The following is a 16014-nucleotide window of genomic DNA, read 5'->3' as shown; positions in this document are numbered from 1 at the left end:
TGATGTGAGCGGTTAAACAAGTTAGATACAAATTTTGCTATCTTATAGTAGCATTGTTGTAGCTTATTACTGAGCGATGTGTGGAGATTGATGACTATGGGGCTCCCATATGTAAGGGATGGAATAAGTAGGGTGTTAGGTAATGTGGTCCTAGTTTGTTTATCAACTTAAATTTGTGTCAGTGTAGTTTGCCAAGTTTGAAGTGGGTTTTCTTTATTGTGTTGAGTATGTGTTGTTCAAAAGATAGTTTACTGTTGATAGTAACTCCTAGAAGTTTTGCGGACTGTGCCTGTTCTATTTCAGTTTTGTGCTGTGAGCAAATTTTTAATTCTGTAGCTGGATGTTTTGATGAAAATAATAGCAGTTTTGTTTTTTGGGGGGTTAGCATTAGTTGAGAGTCATTTAGCCAAGTTTCTATGAGAAGATGGCATCTTGGGTGATATTTTGGAGGTTAGAGAAATTATTGGAGGATGAGATGATAGTAGAATCATCTGCATATTGAATTAACATGATTTGATGGGAGGCTTTGTGTAGATCATTAATGAATATATTGAAGAGTAGTGGTCCTAAAATGGATCCCTGTGGGACACCTGAGTTGTTTGCTAGGTAATCAGATTGTTGGTTTTGCCATCTAACTAATTGTTGTCTATTGTTTAGGTAGGAGGAAAACAACCAGGTTGTTGCACTTTGACAGCAACCCAGTTTGTCTATCTGTTGCAAAAGTTTAGGGTGAGATACCGTGTCGAAAGCTTTTGTGAGGTCTAACAGGAGTATAGAAGTAGGTAGACCAGTATCAAATTCTTTATTCATAGTATCAGTATAGGAGAATAAAGCTGAGGTTGTACCATGTCCTGGGCAGAAGCCATGTTGTGTGGGAGATAGGAGGTTATTATTAATGAGGTGATTTAGTAGTTGGGCCTGAATACATTTTTCTAAGATTTTAGATAGTGGGGAGAGGTTGGAGATGGGTCAGTAGTTTGTGAGGTTATGGGCACTACCTCCTTTGTGAAGTGGGGTAATAATGGATTTTTTCCATAGTAGGGGGACATATGCTTCAGTGATAGAACAGTTTATCAGAATGCTGACTGGTTAAGCAATAGCTTTGGTTGCTAGTTGTAAGTATTTGGGTGGTAAGTTATCAGCAGAGAGTGAGCAGGGTTTTAATTTGGATAGTAATTTTTGCACTAGGCATGTAGGCAAGGGTTGGAGTGAGAAAGATGAATTAACCTGTAAAATATTTGTGGGGATAGTGGGTCTGTGGAGGTAGTGATATATATGGCATTTATTTTAGAGGGGGAGTCCTTGAGTAGTTTTTGGATGGTGTCAAAAAATGATTGTTGAATATATGGGGTATCTGGAGAGGGGTTTTATCAGGAGTGGGTGATAGATTTTGAATGTTACCTGGATTCAGAAGAGACACTACAGATTTCCAGAACTTTTTAGGGTTTGTATTTTGTGAGGAGAGTTTAGAGGAGAAGTAGGTTTTCTTATCAGTTATGATACGTTTTTTGTTGCATTTCTTAGTTTTTTATTAAGTTCATTTTCTATGGTCCTGCATTTCTTCCAAATTCTCCAAGCATTGTCTCTGGCCCAGAGTGTTTGTTTGGTATGCTTCATAAGACACGGGGGCATGGTTTGGTTTTGAGAATTTTGTACAAAGGGGTGCTAGGCTATTTAGTGTGCTCAAGAGGATGTTGTTAAAGTATTGCACAGCATCATCTAGGGATAGAGATTTTAATGGGGACCAATTATGAGCTAGAAAGGTAATTTTGAATGTTTATTGGTTAAAGTGGGCAAGGTTCCTGGTTGATTTGTATGTGTGAGTTTTAGGGAAGTGTGAATGGGTTCTGTGTGTGTATACAGGTAGGTGGTCACTTAAGGTGTTAGGGAGGGTACTGGTATAGTAGTGGGAGTGGGATACTAGGATCCAATCGGGTGGCCTAATGGTTAAGGTGTTTGCCTTACAAACATAAGGTGCAGGGTTTGAGTCTCACAAGGGATAATTGGCTAAGCTTAAAATGGCTCAAAAGGGTAGCTAGCTTAGTACTAACCTATGAACCTATGAACCTATAGCTTTAGCTCGGGTATTTAATGTGCGTGTAGGTTCAGTGACAAGTTGAGTGAAACTATGGAGATTAATGCTTGTGTTAGGAGTTTTGGAGGTTAGGCTTTGCCAGTTAATGTTAGTATCTCCTAGAATTATGCTTTCATGGGGGATAGTATGGTTAATCCATCCTAGGAAGTCTTCTAAGTAGGGGATGTTATGACCAGGGGGAATATAAATGGAGACAATACAGAGTTGTTTGCTGGGATTTATATGGAGGTTTGTTAGTAAGATTTCTAGAGGACCAAAAGTGGGGACAGGAGTTGGATGAATATTTATTGTTAAGGAGTCTATATATATTAGGGCTACGCCCCTCCATTTTTCTGGATCCTATCTTTGCGTATAATGTTATAGCCTGGTGGAAGGATTTCAGAGTCTAATATATGTGGTTTAAGCCATGTTTCAGTTATTCCTTTTATGTCTAGAAAGTAGTGGCTGAGCCATGATTGGAATTCTGTGATCTTGTTGCAAAGTCTTTGAGTATTGATAGTTACAAAGTATAAATCATGGGCTTTAGGGGTGTAAGAAGTTTTGGGAAAGTTCTGTGGTCCAGGGTTGGAGTGAACATCTCCACATTAGGATAATATTATGAGGAGATCGAGTAGAGTGTGTGGTTGGTGCTTTTTTAGTGATGGTGACTGTGGCTAATGTAGTATTACTTTCAAAGTACTGGTAGTGTGGGTGTAGTTTTGTTTGGCTGAGCATAATGTGTTGTTTACTAATAGGGATGGAGAGATGTTAGAGTACCTACTTTTGTTAACATGTGATTGAGTGGTAAGTGTTGAGGATTGTTGAGGTGAAATACTAATTGTACAGGGAGTGGAGGTGGCTAAAGATAATAGTAGAAGTAAACAGGTAAGGGTGAGTAAGGTATGTGAAAAGTGTGGTGTGTGGTACATAGAATAGGAGGGCAATTTGGGATGTTTTTTAGTACAAAGACTAGGTGATGGGTGGGGTTAAGTATTTGGAGTGGGGGAGGTATAGAAAGGGGGAGTGGAAAGTAAGAAAGTGGGGAGATGTATTGGTCTGGAAAGTAGGAGGTAGGATTACAGGAAGTATAAATGTAGAGGAAGTAAGGGTGGGTTGGAATGGGGGTAGGGTAGGGGAGCAAAGTGACCCAGAGCAAAATGCAGGGCAAATGGAGTGGGATACCCCCACCTACAAGTGTGGTGAAACAAAAAAAAAATTACCATGAGCAGAAAGCCAAGGTAGGAGGAAGAGTTTGTTTGGACAAGTTGGATGTTAAAACACAATAATGCGGTTTAAAGATCCAATTTCTTTTTTGTATTTTTTTTTTGTTTGTTTGTTTAAAACATAGTGGAGTAAGATTCTTTTAAAAGTAGAAGACCAGCAGATAGGGAACAAAAAGTGAGGGGGATGGGCCTTTCAGAGGTTCTAATAGCGGTGTGCTCCCTGTACAATCACAAAACAAAAAAGCAAACTGTAGAATAGTTGTATAACAAGCTGTGGCATACAATTACTAAGTCTTGAGTGGACAGGGCTGTTTTAATTCCTGGTTGGAAGCTTTGGGCTATACACTCTTGATGGAGGATAATTGGTCAGGTTGTTTTGGTTAAAAAGCTGAAAAAGGGATGGAAATAGTGAGATATTAGGCAATGGAAGATAAGAGCGGTAGAAGTACCATGTCTAGCTAAGTAGACACTGTCACACTATCAAAAATAAGGTGACTATTATACGTTCAGCAAACACAAATTTGCAATGCCCTCATATAGTACAGCTAACAGATTCAAAATGCTTAAATGTATTATTACATAAATGTATAGAGTAGCAGGTAAGACCACAGAAGCAGCAAAAAAATAACTGAAGCTAAAGTAAGCAGTAGAAATGAGTAAGAGTGCAATGCTTAAGTCTATATAAATGAGTAGTAAAACATAAACAGCATTCCTGCTTAGCAGCCATTCTAGAAATATGTAACACTTATATCTTCAATTTATCTCTTGTAGTGGCTAGGCTTGTGGCATATAGGCCTGTAACATTTAGTTACACTGTGATGTGTGTGTGGAAGTCTTGTTAATTAGTAGGGTTGCCAGTGTTGTAAAAAATTGGGCTACAACATAGAACAGTTTGGAACATATGGTCGCCGATAGAATCTGGGTTATGGTTTTATATATCTTTTATTGATATAAACAGCAGCACCTGGAGAATGCTATAAATGCATGTTGCTCTATGCACTCATAACTTGCTGAGATTACAGGGGCATTTGAGCTAGATAATACTGTTGCCGTCCAAGCAAAATGTTCAGGCTATCAGTAATCAGAGTCAGACTTGAAAGTATGCTGTGTCCAAAATAGAAATAGGGCTGCAAATTCTCAGATGCACGAAAGTATGCTATAGCTCAGTAGTAATGAGGCTTTACAGTTGGCTGGAGTTCTTAGAAATAAGCTGAGTACCTACTTAACCAATGGAAGTACTGAAAATAGGACTATCATCCAATAACATATGGCCAGGCAGCCAGAGGCTTCTTTAGATTATTGCTCGTTCCATTTGGAAGAGCTTTAGTGTTAGTAGAAAAAAAAACTACTAAGGATACATTTTTAAGCCTCAGTAATGGCAGTTGTTAAAATGTTTGGTGACGAGTACAGATACACTGAGGTGCACGCTAAGTATTGTGCTGCAGATACTGATTACAAAGCTTAGGTACACACTATGTATCGTGCTGCAGGTATTGATTACAAACTACCATAAAGCCACCTGAATTAAGATCAGCTTGCAAATGTAATATTTAGCAATAACACAACATATCCTAGATATTATTAACATGAGATAATGATACACTGTACAGACACATACTTGCTACCTCTGGGAGCATGCTGCTAGGTAGAAACACTCTGAGTAGTTGGATTCTGTAATTTTAAAAATGGTGCCTGGTAGAGGGCAGGTATATATCACCTTAAGGAGCAGGAGGGGGTAGGAGTAGGGGGCAGGAAATGATAAAGTGCAATGCAGATAGGATATGAGGAGCTGCAAGTGGTAAAGGGGTGGGGGATATGTTTTAGAGGCTAGGAAGGTGTAAGGAAAAGCTCATGATACTGCCCCCACCTACAAGTGTGGTGAAACAAACATCACCACAAGCAGAAAGCCAAGGTAGGAGGAAGAGTTTATTTGGGCAAGTTGGATGTTAAAACACAATAATGCAGTTTAAAGATCCAATTTCTTTTTGTATATTTTTTGTTTAAAACATGTTAGGACACTGGAGGTGTATAGTGGGTACGATTCTTTTAAAAGTAGGAGACCAACAGGTACGGAACAAAAAGCGAGGGGGGTGGCACTTTCAGAGGTTCTAATAGAGGAGTGCTGATACAGTTACTTGCTTTTTACATCCACACATGGGGTTCACCTTTGAGTCTAATTTTTATGCTGATTGTCAAACGAAGAATGTGGTTTACTTTAGTTATTGCACAATCTGCTATGCTTTTTACATAGGAAAGACCAATCATCCGTTGAAAGACAGAATACTGGAGCATATAAGGGATGTCAGGAATGCTAAGGAAAGCAGTGCACTTGCAATGCACATCAAAGAAGAAGGTCACACACTTGGTTTTAAGTTTTTTGTACTTAAAATAGTCCCTGTTAATAAAAGAGGAGGTAATTTGAATAGTTGTACAGAAGGTGTTGAGCAGGAATGGATACTCAAATTCCAGGTGGATGTACCACCTGGACTTAATAATAAAGTATCCTTAAAACCTTTCTTAAGAGCAAGATCACTGAAACATTGTTTGTATGTAATATGTATATCGAATACATATTTTTTAGTAATATTTACTGTGCTTAGCCTCTCTATATATTTTTATACTTTTTGTATGTACTGCATTTTTTGAACACACATAATATACTTATGTATTTTATGAATATATTTGTGTATATATATATATTTTTAATACATGGCTTTATGATGGTATTATTAGAGTTTTAAATAGTTAGGATATTTGTATAGTTGTTGGCTATTTCATTTTATAACATTAACACCTTGGTGTGCTAGCACTTTAATTTGTACTCCATATGCTTTTATGTCTTGTTTTTATTAGTTGCTATGTTATCTATGAGTCTATTTAAAGTGTTTTGTTAAACCTGTTTAATGTTAGTCTGATGAAGTGGGAGTTGTCCGCAAAAGCGCTTACTTTCTTTGTGTTCTATTATATTAAAAGTACTTTTGCTAACGTACCTGCTGTGTGCTACCAACGTCTTTTTCTTTGGATATTTTTCAAAATTAGCTGGACTGAGATTAACCTCTTCCCTTCCAGAATTCTCTGTTAAAACATATCCATTTAATCAGCTATGATAATACTGTTTGACATACTTGTATATCTCTTTTCTGTCCACTAGGACCCACTGTTAATGCATTTTTAACACAAGCAACTTTACAAATACATTTTTAACACAAACCTCTGCACAAGTCAGTGTGATAGCCAAATGACATAAAATTCCTCACAAAACTCCAGCTAGCTATGCTGGCCTATGTTATGCATGCACTGCCCTACTCTCCCTTGCACAGATGGCACTACCTCATATCATCACATCCCCTTACAAAGCTACATGATGTAGAAATATCTGTTGACGCTGCTATAATTTAAATTTGAAATTTCATCATAGAATGTAACCAGATTAATACATTTGAAATTCTTAAATTCTGACATTTTGGTTTCAGTGGATTTAGAGATTTTCAAATCATAGTCACAAGTTTATGATCCAGCTTAACTGGGAAAGGAGAACAGAAGAACAGTAGCTATATTCATAAGGAGCAGGTCAAGAATATGATGTCATCTGGTCTATTTGTTAACAATTTGGTCCAGGCAGCAGTGGCCTTAGGTCAGCTGGTGCCCTAGGCAAAAGGGCTCCATGGTGCACCCCCCACACCACCCAGGTGCCCCCATCCTGGTCTACCTACACCAAATAAATACTGGAAAAGCGCCCCTTCTACAGTGGCGCCCTAGGCGACCGCCTAGTTGGCCTATGCCTAAGGCCGGCTATGGGTCCAGGGATGTTTTGTTTATTATAAATCTAAAAATATTCTTGGTATAACCTTCATTAATTTGGGTATAACCTTCATTGGAGACATAGGTACTCCAGTTTATTTTTGGGGTGGGGGGTAAAGGTTCCCAAAAGAAGAGACTTCTTGTTTATGGGGAGTTCATCTAAGTACCTTTGAGAATCTTATGTGATTTTCATAGGATGTAGAGAATGTTCTCTAACAGTCTATGAACTGACTGTTTGCCCTTTCTAGTGTGGTTTGGAATTTCAGGAGCTCAATTCATGGGTCTCTGGGAACTTTTCTAAAAGTGATATAGTCCTTGACAAATAAATGCCACCACATTTTTCAATGGTTCTGAAGGCATGGCAGGAGAATTGCACCATCATGGACAGTAGACTTTCTGAATATTTAAAGCAAGTTTCATTAATTACACAGACATGGATCTGTTCCAAATACAGGAGAGCTTCATCCCTGTTTAGGACACTATCATTTCAACCACTCTATTTCTACGGGTTTTCCAGAAAAAGGAAACATTTATCATATCCTAAAGCAAATATGGACAAGCTGGGCTTTGATAAATGTTTATCTAACTCACACAAGCCAAAATTGCCTTTTTTGTATACTTCTAGTTCACACCCATTGCGGATTATGACATCCAGATTTTTTGGGATCTGGCTTCTTTAACTAAATGACTTAACAACTAATAATGTTCAGTATTACAGCAAGGAGTTATTAAAAATGATACTAAGATTGTTAGTCAAGGATGTCCTGCTGTGGAGAACATAATCTTTTCTTTGCCACTTACTCGTATTTTCAAATTTATGTTCATAGTTTCATAACTGAGACCTGCTTATTATTGAGGTGTATGGTGTGAAACAACAAAGTGGGAGGCAAGACCATTCACTGTCAGTGTTGGTTTATATCACACTTTGCTGGAAATATTGCTAGTTGTTTAATAGTAATTAGGAAAATAAGAAATATTTCCATATGTACAGTACTTAATACTTCAAAAAATGAGTGACTTTCCAGACTGTTGCATGGCGTTAAGTGAAACCTTGGACGATGTTGAAGAAAACTCTGACATTTGCACTGTAAGTTGCACATTTTGAGAGATATCCACTATTTGTTTCAGATTTCTGAAAATATCTCAAACATGCACTATTGTTGTCAAGTGAAAGTTTGGCTGGCTAATAAAAGTGTTCCAACAATATAAATGTAGTGTGTACTGTTTTCTAGATATGACAAATATTTGGGGCTTGTGTGCATTATAATAGAGTATTTATGGAAAAGACTATGAATGCACTGACTATTATCACTTAAAAATACTTCTTGATGATAACATTGCTATTTGTACAGTTTTAATAGCTTTTATTCACAATATGTTTACATTTGTTTATCTTAAACTTTTTAAGTTTATTTTTCAGAAAATGCTCTGGAATGCAACACGTATGTAGTCTGCTAGAGGTGTGGCATCCCATACTACATAGGTGTTAATGAGTTAACACCCCTCAGTTTTTACATGCTGAATCTTCCCCTCGTTTAAAAAGGAAAGAGTGGTCATTTCTTTCAGATTTTGATCCCTGTTCTGTGAGGAAGGTTTCCTACTCCAGAATATGGAGACTCTGAGGAAAGTTATTCTTCAGATTTCCCACCTGTAGGGTTGCATTTATTTTTTTTTTATTTTTATATCGAGAATGAAGGACCTGTTTCGGTGGCAACAAAAGTGGTAACTATAATTCCCTGATTTCTAACAAGTTAATTTTCCTCAAACTGCAGCTCTTCCTGTTGTGTGGCTTTCCTTACAGAGTGCTTTTTTGCAGCCAGAAAACTGTCTGATGGTCAGCCACCTACTCCCATAAAGGCTGGAAAATGATATATGGTCCAGGCCTGCAAATTCCTTTTGCTTACCCCAGGTCAAATCTTACTGTAATTTCTAGGTCAAAATCAGCTTCTGACAATCCCTTTACTCCAGTTGGCCTTATTCCTTCTGTGAAGCTAGAAAAAGCATTGATAGTTTGGGAAAGAAAATGTATTCTTTCACTTTAGCCTTCTGATTAGTGAACTGTCATGCTTTGATATCTCAGTTTCTTATGGTTTCCCTTGACAATATGAGAAAGTTCATTGTTGACACTCCTTCAGAGACTAAATTATCTCTAATTTCATTAATATCCTCTGTCTCAGGTAGCCAAGCATTCTCTAAAATGTAGTCATGAGACTGCTGATGTTGGTTCTAGAACCACTGACAATTGGTTGATTATAAGATTTGCCCTTCTACTTCATCAGAATTTACCAGAGGATGTCAAAGCTGAGATCCTGAATGATCTACTGGATAAAGAGGTGTTGTTTGGTCTTTCCTCTTCTGAGGTGCTTAAAAGGTTGAATAAGAGGGGAAAGTTATTTCAGGGAATAACCCAGATTTTTCAATGTTCCTTTCCACCATATAATATAAACTTTTATTCCAGATTGTATTCCCTTTTTGGGAAACAAAATAAACATTCCCAGCAAGACATGTGTAAGCAAAATTTCAAAAAGCAATAATGCCCTCCCAAAACCAACAAAAAAAAAAAAAAGACTGGCTACATGAGTCTTCATCTGTTTTAGGCACTTGGGTTCTTTCATTTAAAAAGACTACAACTGGCAGTGGCATTCCCTTCCTGTTTTTCAAGGACTTTTTCTTCATTCAGCCAGTCAGACCTTTCTGTTTCCTTCTATTCTACATCAGATGCTGTACTGGGGTATTAAAAAAACTGCTTCTCCAGAACTAATAGGGTAAGTGTTTTAGTCCAGGATCTTTGTGGTGTAAAATAAAGAAGGAAGGACCTTTCTTTCTAATCCACTGCATCTCATTTTCTTTTTTCTGATTTGTCCTTTGGTTTGTCAACAGCTCTAAGAGTATTTACAAAGTGCATAACTCCTAAAATAAACCACTACTGTTTGCAGGACATTGACATTTTTCTATATGTAGATGACTGCCTTATTTTTGCAGATTCTTTCACACATCATCAAAAATCTGTGTCATGCATAAAAAATAAATCTTTTCTCTGCTTAGGTTTTCAGATCAGTATTAAGAAATCTTCTGTCATCCTGTCTCATGGAGTAGTGTTAATGGGATGTCTACCAAACACATACCTCATGATGGTTTTTCTTCCTCATCACAAACTGGAACATTACAAGGATCAGTTTCTGATATTTTTTAGACAGATTTTTGGCATCTGCCAATGAGAATCTCAGAATGCTAGGTTTCATTGCCTCTACTACTTTCATGATTCCTTTGGTTAGACGTCATGTGAGGAATAGTCAATGGTTTGTCAAATCAGCTTGGACACAACACTAGCACCTCCTTTCATTTCAAATTCCATTATTTACATTTGTGAGAAAAAGAGTTACTCAGTGGGTGAACCAGTGTTCTCTCATCCAAGGTCTCCATGTTTCCCTTCCATTCTCTTCTCAGTCTGTAATAACAGAAGCATCATACTTTGCTTGAGGAGCTGTATCCAAGGGGATGAAAGTCTAGGGCCTTTGGAACAAGCAAGACGAATTAAAGCACATAAATATCAAAGAAATGATGACTCTTACAACTGATTTCAGGTCCCCTTTTTGTAATTACAGTCAACACCATAGTGATGCGATACATAAACAGGTAGCCTCTGTATTAGAGACACAGTTCAATCTGTCCCACCAGCCTATCCACATTTTGTCAGAGCTAAACATTTTGCAGACAACCTGAGGCGGATCAAGACAGACCCTCTTGAATGGAAGTTACAGCTTGGATTTTCCTAGAATTAGACCTTATCCGGGGAACTGAAGTTGACACATTTACCTCCAGCCACAACAGAAAATTACAGTAATTTGCTTCAGGACACCTTCCTCACAGGACTAAGATAATAGATATCTTTCATTCCCTTGGTTGAGAATGTGCGTGTATGCCTATGTACCCTTTCCTCTGATAAACAGGATTATTCTGAATGCACAGAAGAAATTTCTTTCAAAAGCTTTGCTCTTGGGCTACCTTTCAATAGGTTGTAGATTTTTGCTGGTCTATTATGTACAAAACCCTGAACCACAATCGGGTCATCTATGAATGATATAACACCTGGTTCTCCACAAACGTGAAGTGCACTGCTGGAGACATCTGGCCCCCTTCCATCCGTTCTCTGACCCAGTGACAAGTGACACTCCTCACTAACCTGGTGGCTGGCTATCCCTGTCTAGCTGAAGATCAGTGGTGCTGTGGTGTTGTTTGATTAGGTGGGATTCTAACTTAGATCCATTTATTCACAATCCCACAGATGGCAACATCACACCATTGGCTCCTCAGGCAAGCATATACACTAAATCTAGTAATAGAAGAAAAAATGGAAAATACGGGAAACAGTTCCAATAACCAGTAAACACAACAAAATTCCCTGTGTACAGGAAACCGATAAAGGCAGTCTCACAGTAGTGTTGAAAATAATCCTCTCGCAAGACTCTGCGGTCCGTAGTAAAAAATAATTTATTGAACAAACAAAAACAATAATAATACAGGTCGATTAAGCGCTTTCATTTCCTGACTGGAAACTTCATCAGAATGAATGTTATTGCTACACAAGGGCTTTTATACGTCTTCTTGTTGGTTAATTCAGTAATTTGGTAATTTAAAACAATTAATAACAATTAATGTTGCCTTAAAGTTTCACATTTAAAATAGGTTACAAAGAAATTAAATACTTGTTGGTTAATTCAGTAATTTGGTAATTTAAAACAATTAATAACAAATAATGTTGCCTTAGTTTCATTTAAAATAGGTAACAAGTTAAAAATAAAATACACATATATATTTTTGTTGATGTGTGTATGTAAATCTAAATATGTAAATAATAAGCAATAAATGTCACATTAATTTGTAAGATGATACAATAAATAGTTCATGAAAAAAATAATAATAATAAAATAATAATAAAAAATAATAATAATATGAAAAAATAAGTTTAACTATATGTAAACTTATCAAAATTAAAAATCTCATATAAAACTCATATAAAAAAACCTATTAAACCTCCTATCAATGAATGGTAAAAAAATATATAAATAAATGAATAATGAATAAGTTAGTGGAAAAATAGGTATATAATAATTTTTATACTTTGTATCTTGTTCTTAATTGTATTTTGTTTTACCCTATTAGCCCTCAAGTGATTCCACATGACACAAGGCTTGGAATGGTTTGAAGCTATGTTTGTTAATTTAAATTCCTTAACAACAATGGGTATATACACTAAATCTCTGAACCTGTAGTTCCTCTCATACTGAGATGGATTACTGTTGCAATAACACATCATCAGAAGGATAAAACTAACATGTCTAGCTACGGTCTAACCCCAGCTTACATTCATTATTAGTGTGCGAACAACCCAACATTTGGTGAATTCTACTTCATGATGATAGGAAGAATCAACACTGAAGGATCAAAAAGCAACTTTGCTATGAACACTTGGCCACCACAAGCTAATTATCTCTGTGTTAACATTTCTGATACCTCCTGCTTAAAACCCAGAAAGCCAGAAGCATCATGAGGCCCCACTTGCATGGTCTGTATTCATATTGAAAATCAGCATCAAGCGAGCTTTTGCCCTTCTGCTCCACAGGAGGTCTCTGTCCTCCCTGAGCTTGCCTTAGGACACATGCATTATTCTTTGACAGGTCTACAACCTCAGCAATCTTTCCACCTAACATTGTTCTTTGAACAATCATGCCCAGACAACCAGGAGGTTGAAGCCAAAAGTGATAGCCCTGGAGGGGCTCAGCTCCCCCCCCCCCACCTCACCAGGTAAGTGAAAAAATGAGTAGTGGTATTTCACTGGTGTCTGAGGCCTCCTACTTACTCTACATCTTTAATGTCTCTTCACAGTGCCAGGCTAGAGTCAAACTCAACAGGATCTTCTTTCTCCATTGATTCTGTCAGTCTATTCCTCTGGCTATGATTTTGCTAGATAGTAGGTGCGGACAGTGAGAATCATATTCACCCATTCAGGTTCATCACTAATTAGATGATGAGACAGTTGGCTACCTTAAGAGAGTCATAGTTACTCCCTCTGTTTACCTGTGCTTCATTGAATTCTTTCACTTTGACATTTAGAGCACTGGGCAGACATCACATTGCATCAGCACTGGTCTTGGGCTATTACAATGCTTTGTTTTAATTAAAGAGTTGGATTCCCTAGTCTCCACCAGTTTTAAGTCAGCCAGATGATGTGGAACACTAGTTAGGACCAGCACCTGCCACAACCAGGGCTAACCACAGGAAAGGCTCATCACACATTCTAATTCACCACTGCCAGCGCCCACCCCCCACCCCCCTGTGAGGGGGTGAAACCTTGCTTCATGCCCAATCCTGACCAACCCAGCCCTTGGAGCCAGTCCTTATCCCAAAGTTCCAGATCTGGCTTGCCAAATTCCCTTTCCTCCATTGTTCTTACATGCCATAGACTGCTCATCTTAGAGAATTGCTGTAGATATGGTACAGCTGGTGCAAGACTTACACCCTTTCCCCCAGACTGTGTTTTCATGGGCCAGCTAGAGCTCACCTGACACCCCCAGAACTGAGATGTGTTCCAGGACATGGGCTTCTGTCTCTGGGTGAACCCATTCCATGGTTCTCTGCCCTTTACAAAAAAAAAAAAAAAAACAGAACTCTCCTGGGGTCCCCTGCCAGCTTCTCTGGGGTCATTTGAATCACCACACTTCACACCATGAGGTGCCCATCTCCACCGCTCTGGATTTGGGGATCTAAACACAACTTCCTTTTGGTCAGCTGAGGACAACAGAGGCCATCACCCTTACCTTTGGAACAGTGCTCACCTATCTCTCAGGATTGAATGAAACAGTGCTCACCTATCTCTCAGGACTGAATGAACCATATTTAACTGCTGTTCACATGGAACCTTTCTCCAAATTGGCCTTCTGAGCTCTCATTTGAATATTTGCTATTACCACCAAGATCTGTACTTACTGCGGCTCCACCCGGGATATGTTCCTCACAAGTCTAAAAAGATAGATACCTTTCATTTCTTTGGTTGAGAATGTGCATGTATACCTAGCATACCACTCAACTGCACAGATTTTCACAGAATGTCCAGATTTTTCTTTTATATTTTTGGTCTGTTTCTTATAAAACTGTGTTTTTTTGGCAAATAGTTGATAAATAATTGAGTACTGAAATCAGAAAATATTGACAGACATTTGAGTTTCAGACTTTATACCATTCTGAAAATTCATGCTAATGCAAAACCCGTTATTCTATCAACTTTCTAAGTTTGTATGAGCAATATTTAAAAAGTGTCCTTATTTTTTATCCTTTGCCCCACCCTCATTATTTATGGCTTTGTCCAGATTTTTTGTTCTAAGAAGTTGAGGTATGATGCCTAGCCACCCTTTCCTCTGATTACCAGCATTATTTTTTAAATGCATAAAAGGAATCTCCAAGGATAATTGTAACATTCCCTTTTGGCTGAAGCATCAGTGGTTTTCCTTTTTGAAAATGGCCAAGGGCAGTTACCATAAGCTCCATAGCAAAATGGACATACTCATACAAGACAGGTGGTGTTTGATATACTACTACCTTCATATTATATTGACTACCTGAATGTTAGAATTTTAGTACCTTTTAGATACCTATGGGAACATACAGCAAGTATTAAATGGAGACAAGAAAAACCTGCTAGTAAAAAAAAGTCATATATGGTTAAGTGGAAAGGATTTTCTATTTGGTGGCATAACAAGAACCAGGATCCTTTCAAGGCTTCGACTCCTTGGTTCTTCAGTAATTGTGTGAATGATTATTCTCTGGATATTATTGCTCTTCTGTCAAGATACACCTTTATTTAGGTCATCTCTTCTTGTCTTGGATCCCCACCTTTCTACCCTATGTCAAACAAAATAGTTTTTGAAAGGGGTTTTACATATCTGTCCACTTAGAATGCAGGCAACTCCCTGGAATCTTATTTTTGGACTTGAAAATGTACACTGTTTCATTTCTTTTGAACATGCTCACGAGGATATTTGTGTTTCTTATTTAGAAAAAAAAATAGTGTTACACATCTCTTTGACTTCTGCAGCATGAGTTGCTTTGCCACTGATAGTCTGACTCTGTCCCTGGGTTTCCAGATATTGGCTGAAACTTGTTCCACCCTCTAAGAGCCATTTTTAGGTAATTCCAAATTGACAAAATTACCAGCTTGGCAAATAAAACCTAAAGGAACCTAAAGATATTACTGCTCAGTGCTAGGAGCCTTAACAAGAAACTCCACATCCTAAAAGCTCCCCTCACTCTTGAGAATATAGACATCTGTGCCATTACCAAAACATGGTTAAAAGCCACAGGTAGTACTCTGCAATGCAAGGCTTCAGTGCCTTCCACAAATTTAGACCATCAGCCACACACAAAGAGCCTAAAGGTGGAGGTGTCTCAATCTACACTACAACTACAGTGTCAAGACATACCTCATGAATGAAGGACTGCAGCATTTATCCAGTGTCATAAGGGTGAAGCACCAACAGACTCTAGGGACTAGGGACCCATTAGTCTGATTAGTCTAATATGCAAAGCCATGAAATGAATTATCACAGAAATGATCAACAAAGACATTAGCAACCCACAGATACTGGACCCATCCCAGTCTAGTTTTGTCAAAGGAAGTTCATGCCTACTTAACCTGGTAGACTTCTTCAAGATGGTCTCCAATGCAATGGATGAGGAGAAAACCATGCATACTACCTACCTTGACCTTGCTAAACCACTCAATTCAATATCCCACTCAGGTATTCTTGACAAACTCACTGAACCAGGGACAAATCCATACTTAACTCACTGGGTTGCTGGCTGGCTCACAGTGTCTGAGAAGTCAGAACTGGTGACACTACCTCCACCAACAGACTGGTC

This window comes from Protopterus annectens, chromosome 8.part1 (genome assembly GCF_019279795.1).
Source record: "Protopterus annectens isolate FY-2018-M chromosome 8.part1, PAN1.0, whole genome shotgun sequence".
Classification (NCBI taxonomy): domain Eukaryota; kingdom Metazoa; phylum Chordata; order Ceratodontiformes; family Protopteridae; genus Protopterus; species Protopterus annectens.
The sequence above is the reverse complement of the archived record's forward strand: the minus strand, read 5'-3'. Positions refer to the sequence as shown.